This window comes from Capsicum annuum, chromosome 7 (assembly GCF_002878395.1).
Source record: "Capsicum annuum cultivar UCD-10X-F1 chromosome 7, UCD10Xv1.1, whole genome shotgun sequence".
NCBI lineage: Eukaryota > Viridiplantae > Streptophyta > Magnoliopsida > Solanales > Solanaceae > Capsicum > Capsicum annuum.
Window position 1 is genome coordinate 156,972,428 of NC_061117.1, and position 7,537 is coordinate 156,979,964.

The following is a 7,537-nucleotide window of genomic DNA, read 5'->3' on the forward strand; positions in this document are numbered from 1 at the left end:
ATTCAGAATAAGTTGCTTTATAGTTGTTTCTTGAATAAATTTTTAAAAGTAGTAATATATATGTTAAAAAATTAAATTTACAGTTTAGCGGGGAACTCAAGGCCTGCGATTATTCCTATTACTCTTTATGTCAAATAGAACCCGCCAAGAACTAACTATCTAATACTAAATACAGATGTTACTTTGCTATCAAAGCCTAACATTAGGGGACTAGGTGGGGTCTTTTGTAACTACAGGGGGATTGGGTAATTAGTTTCACTGCTTATACAACTGCGAAGGATATTTTTTTCAGCTTGAAATTCTGGCCTTTTTGGGAGGTTTGCACCTTGCTATCAGTCACAACCTCAAACCTCTGGAAATAAATGTAGACTCCAAGCAACTCAGTGATATGTTATCAAACATAGACAAATGTACTGACAATTCTACACTTCTGTTAAATTGCAGGTACCTGCTCCTATAACTGGGTAGTCCAGTGGTTACATATGTCTACAAAGAGAAGAACAGACTTGCTGACGGCCTAGTAAAGAAGGACATCTCTACTACATTACCATCCAGTTTATCTACCAGTACTTTAGTCACGGCTGCTACTACTAATTTTTGGATGCCTCCTCGGGACTTGATGATTTTTTTGAAAGCTGATAAATGGGGAGATTATGCTACTATAAGTGTCAACTCTGTTGGGGTTTTTCCACCTAGTACTTATGTAAATAGTCCTATTACTTTGGGTTTAGACTCTACTGGATGGTTTGAAAATATTGCACCTAGTGCAGATACTATAGTGGCTATGCTATCAAATGCCTCTCTGTAGTTTTTGTTATGATGCTAAATAATATTACTATCCTTATTATCAAAAAATGTTTACTAAACTATTAGTGACGAGAGGTAATTAGGAACTGCACTCCCACTTGGCTATATAAATGTACAGTTTACATGTAGTTAATGTGCACATTAGTTATTAGTATTTTTTTTGCAAAAAATGATAATGTGATTAGTTTTTTTTCTTTTACATTATTTTTTAGTTGAATTTTTTGTGGTGTTAACACATGATATTTTTGTCTTTGTTATTAGATATAGATATATTTCTCTACATGTTTATGACTAAAGGTAAAGATAAAAACAAACAACTAATTTTGTCTTGACTTTCTAAAATGACAAGTATTATGAAATATCTATGTTAATAAGGACGACCATGTATTTAGGAACAAGGTAATACTATGAAATATCTATTTTTAATAAGAGTGTGTTTGAATTGACTATTTTTTACCAAAAACACTTTACTTACGGCTTAAAAAGTTAGAAAAAAGCCAAAGTCAAAAATCAAAAGTTAATTTTTATCAATTCTTGGCTTTTATTAATTTATAAGTCACTTAAAAAAAGTTAATTCAAATACACCTAAAGATGACAAGTATTTCAAAATGAAAAGAATATGTAATTAAAGCATTTCTCTGAAATTTAAACTAAATCATTATAAAATTAGAGATCTAAATTGCAATATAGAAGGAAAGTATTACAGGGCATAAAACTCGAAAATGGGTTTTAGATTACTAGTTTTGGTGTACGGGTCTTATGCGTGTATTTTACTTTAATGAGTTTATTATACTAAATAAGATATTTATTTAAATAATAAAAAAAAATACAATAATCAAATTCAACGTCTTTCTAACATGTGAAGATGAATAATTTCTTTAGTTAGTATAATTAGTTATATAATAGTTATAAATATTTATGATTCAAATAAGGTAGGTGAAATACATCAACAACTCCTTAAAGTATATATGGTCATATTCTAATGGCTAAAGTGCATAATGTGATTTGATCTTCGATGTGATATATATTTGTTGTAGCTATTTAGGCATTTTCCCATAACTTACTGGTTTTTATGATAACAAATATATTTATTTACAATGATGCGTATTTTGATTTTGAAACGGTCCATTCACTGAGAATTTAACAACCCATTTCAATGTTTTTGCTACAACAAAATCTACCTTGGCATCATGAAAGATTTATTTTTGCATAATCAAGTGTTAATCATATAGTTTAAAGTTAAGCAAACCTGCAACATAACATCTATTCATTCAAATTCTGCATTTTCGCGAAGTATCACCTTTACTGCTTCAAACAGCTGCGCATCGTGCTTCCAATATAAATTTTCTCTTGCATTCCAATTAATTTGTCATTCAATATCTTGATATTCTCTAACTTCACGAAGCTTTCTTGTGTGTCCATGTTCCAATGCTTCAATCTCTTTGAATAAAGCTCTCCTAGAAGAAGCATAAATTCATGTCGTCAACAACGTAACAACATACCTGTAAAATTCCACAAGTAAAGTCTGCGGAGGGTAAAGTGTACACAAACCTTACCACTAGCTCAAATAAGTTGGAGATGTTGTTTCTGAAAGAGCTTTGACTCATATATAGCAAATCCAGATACAAAGAGGAGAATGACTATTTATGAGAATCATAACAAAATAAATTGTCATATCTAAAATCTTTTAGCCTTTTAACAATGTTATAAGTCTCAATGAGAATAAATTTAAATGGATAAGAGTAAGTCGCTAGAATTCTATATTAAAAATACCTGACAAAAAAAAAGAAAAATTGCAGTAAACATAGGATGATACCATCAGCAATTGAAAAAGTATGAGATCCAAATAAGTTGTCACGGTGATAGGTGTCCATCAGCAAGGTAAATGAAAATTTCACAACAAAGCGTAACCAAATCAACACTGATGGAAGCATTTGACTCCAAAGCCAAAGCTTCTATTATTGCAGGAAACAAATCTTTACAAATAAAGTCCCAAAGCTCCATATTAGTTGTTGAAATAGCCAAGAGGGATTACAGCTACACATTCCACCGAATGAAGAAACTTTAGTTACAACTTCACCATTTGTCCATCTTAGAGCTTTTAAATGGCTGAAAGTGCTATGCTTTGGTGCATCAATATGAATCAAAACATAACACCTAAATCTAAAACAAAGAAATCTAAACATGTTAAACTCCTAAACAAAGAAACCTAAATAATTCTTAAATATGAAAGAAAGTTTAAAAGGAAGAATGGAAAGGTGTTATAAATTTTTAGGTAAAACAAAAGTCACGTAAGAATAATTTAATAAACAAAATCTAAATTGATTTTGAAGAACCAATTTTACATATAACAAAACTTTATTTTTTCGGTTATCTTTCCATATATTTATTTATGAAAAAATTATATATACACATGCTAACTTTGCGTTATTACATTACATCCCATGTTGAAAAAAAAAATTATAAAAATCTCAAATTATTTACTTAAATCTCTACCGTTTTTATTTTCTCTCTCTTCCTTTTTATACATTCCAAACAACCATATTTTGCTCCAAATTATGCTCCATATTTTTCTCCTAAAATTCTGCTACTTTTTTCTCTCCATTTATTTAGTATGTCATCTATGATTATGAGTAGCAGCTGTAATTTCAATTTTACCTTCCCTTTTTCCTCACCATTTCACTTCTCCTTAACCACAGATTCCACTTTCTCTACTTAGAATCCATAAACCCAAAATTATTTTTTTTCTTTTTCAAAAAAAAATTAAACTCAAATTAATCAAATAAACACTCTCAATAATAAAACAAAATCAAATTGAAAAAACCCTTTGATTATTATTTTGCGTAATTCTTTTTTTTTTAATTTGAATTTTTTGTTGAAGGAATTTATTATGTATCGATCTTAAACAATGATGGCTAGGAATGTATTCAGATTTCGTACGGCCCTTAAAGGACAGGGTCAATTATGAACTTGTTGGTGTTAGGCATTGTGGGTGCTTATTATGCTGTCTTTTTGACCAACTATAGGGGACGAAACTAAAGGCCAAAGCCAAAGAAAATATTTACTGGGGTTTTTCCTTTCACTTATTGAATTTTCCTTTCACTTATTTGTTAATGATTAAAACAACATATTACTAATTAATCTGACATTATATTTTGAACACATAATATGTTTCCTATTATGTACCTTTGCTTATAAGTGAATCTTACATTGGACTAAAGACTAATACGTTTTAAACGTATGTATTACATAACAGCATACATGTTGTAAAACGTTTATTACTTGTAAGAAAATTACAGAAATTGTTAATATCATGCACATTTATAATGTATGATGTTATATCATACATTACGAATGTATAATCAAATATTATACATTCGTAAGTCTACTGGAATGACACAGTTTCACTATACATTGCTTTGAATGTATAACAACTTATTATATATTCAAGCGTTTACTAGAAAAAGACACATTTATTATACATTGATTTGATTGTATAAAAACATATTATACATTTGTAAATTTACTGGAATCATACTGTATATAATTTTTTTTAAAAAAAAATTGAATTTAGTTAAATTTTCGTTATTGTATTTATAACCTCATACATGTTAAAAACATATAATGCTATATCATACATTTATTATATATTAACTATTAATGTACAATATTTTAATACATCGTGTATTTCAGCAATTACTTACTCCTATAGAGGGTAAGTTACATAGTTAATGTGCATTTATAATCATGTTCTAACTTCAAGTTATATGGTTACGAACTATGATATAGAGAAAAATCATAAAAATTTTATACTAATATAAATCATTGATTAAAGAAATTAACATCTATAATCAATAAAAAAATATATATTACTTGCTCCAGCATTCAAAAAAAAAACTAATAAAAAATGTTTATACAACTAAAACCATTCAAAGCATCCGCACATAGAAAATCATATTATATTCTTCATGATTCCTTTGAAAAGAAACCGCAAGTCCTGCGATTGTGACCGACTCGTCCACATTTACTGAAATTACAATTGCGTCACTTTTATATGACATATCATTAATTTTTGACTCCCAAATTCCAGAATATCGCAATAATATGGGGATATTCATATTGATTTTAGTAGTTTTGAAGAACGGATGTGGAAGAAAGTGATTGTTTTTGGGCTTTTCATATCGTAAATCACAGGAAAAAAAATTATGTATAACAAAATTTTTAAAATTCAAATATTAGTTACATTTTCTATCAATAAATGACTTAATGTTGGCTAATTACTGTCTTTAATTAAGGAACTGTAAAATAATTAAAGATTCTCTTACCTTAAATATAGGATTAGCTGTTACATCATACATTCGACTAATATATAATATGTGACCGAATGTATGAGTATGTTTGCAAAAAAATGGAGAGAGAAAACAACAAGAGATTTTGTGTAATTATTTTCGTTGTCTATGGGATTTATGTTGTCTACACTATATTTATTTTCCTTGTCTAGGTAGAAGGGGTAGAGGCAGGTACGATATTTCCATTCATATTAAGTCCATATATTTTGTCTTTTACCATATATTTTAGGATTGTTTTAATTTTTTAATAATTAAATAATAATTTGATAAAATAGTGAAGAAACTATTTTATCTAAAGTAGAAACTTTTAGTGAAGAGCAAAAAGTTTGAATCACTTTTCTAAGTGTCTTCACACTTTTAATATATTATTATAGATATAGATTATATATTATAGATATAGATATACCCACAACAAGTGTGGATTAAAAAAAAAAATTATAGCCGCCATACAGATACCATTACTTATTTTAGATTAATAATCTCATATTTTTCTTAACTTTGTGTCCAATTAAACTATTTATATAAATTAAAATGAAGAAAATAATGATATTTAAAAAATGAGGGACTAATTTTAAACGATTTTTATTTTAATTTATTTTCTCCCCAAAGTCTAAAAGTTGAACCATCAGAAAACTTGAGAACCAAATTACATCATAGAAAAGTTTAGGACGATACATAGCCTATTTATATATTTTTTTAAAAACGGAAAAGGGTTTAATATACCCTTCAACTATTAAAAATGGTACATAAATACCCTTCTTCCATCTTTAGGCTCAAAAATACCCTTTCATCCATCTATTTAGCTAAAAAATACCCTTAGGGGTCGTTTGGTAGAGTGTATAAGAATAATGCAAAATATGGTGTATTAGTAATGCTTGTATTAGTAATGCTTGAGTTAGTTATACTTGTATTTTTTCTTATGTAGTGCTTGGTTCGATGTATTAAAAAAAACATGAATCACATAATTTCTAAAAAAAAAAAAAACTTTTTTTACATAATACCCTCAATATATATGTTAGAAAGGATGCGGAATTTTTTTTGAGGGGTAATGGGGTCGTTAAGTATGTTAATGCATGCATTAGATCTATTGCATTACTAATGCCATAGATTTTAAGGTATTAGTAATACACATCTCAATACACAATAGATGTATAACTAATGCCTGCATTAGTTATACATAGGGTAAATAAGTATATCAAACAAGGTACTAATAATACACATTAAACTAATGTATGTATTAACATTCTAATACACTCAACCAAACAATCCCTTAATGTATTAGAAATGCCTAAAAAATGTCCTTCTTCACCTATTGATTCAAAAAGGCCCCTCCATCCACCTATTTGGATAAAAAATGCCCTTAACAATAAATTTAAATGCAAAAATATCTCCTCCCTTTAACAAATTCTGATGTGGAATATAATTTTTTTTAAAGCTATGGACTTGAAAACATATTATTTTCTAAATTTTTTTTTGCGTAAAACATAAGAATTTTTGATGTTTTAAAAAATATTGTAAAATATAAGAATTTCTTATGATTTAGAGAATTTTTTACTGTAGATTTCCATTAAAGAATCGTTAATAAAAAAGGGTAAATGTAATAATTTATTACGTTTAGCCTATTTTAATAATTAATTATAGGATGGTTTATTTTGATCAATTTATTCATATCTTGATTTATTTTGATTTCGAGTTCAAAATCAAACTGTGAAATACTATATTCGTGGTTTCAATTAGGATTAAATATCCTACACATATGCTCACACCGTATTTTGCTACATAATTTTAAAATGAAAAATATTAGACGTTTTGAAAAAAAATTAAAAATTCTCGCTATATAGTGCAAAAACAAGCACTAATAGCAGTACTTAATTTTCCCACCCTTATAATTAACGTGATGTTGTTTCCCCGTAATATTTCACTTTCATACCTTGTAATAAAACAATAATTTATTTAATCAGAGGATTAAACTACACCAATATTATATTTCCCAGTTCGATTTTAAACTCGAAACCAAAATAAGTCAAGATATGAAAATTGATCAAAATAAACCATCCCTATAATTAGTTATTAAAATAGGCTAAACGTAATAAATTATTATGTTTACCCTTTTTTATTAATGATTCTTTAACGGAAAATCTATAGTAAAATTTTTCTCTTAATCATAAGAAATTCTTATGTTTTAAAATTTTTTTCTAAAACATCAGAAATTCTTACATTTTACGCAAAAAAAAGTTTTTTTTAGAAAATAATGTGTTTTCAAGTTCACAACTTAAAAAAAAATTTATATATTTGTTAAAAGAAGGAGATATTTTTGAATTTAAATTTAATGTTAAGGATATTTTTGATTCAAATAGGTGTATGAAGGGATATTTTTGAAC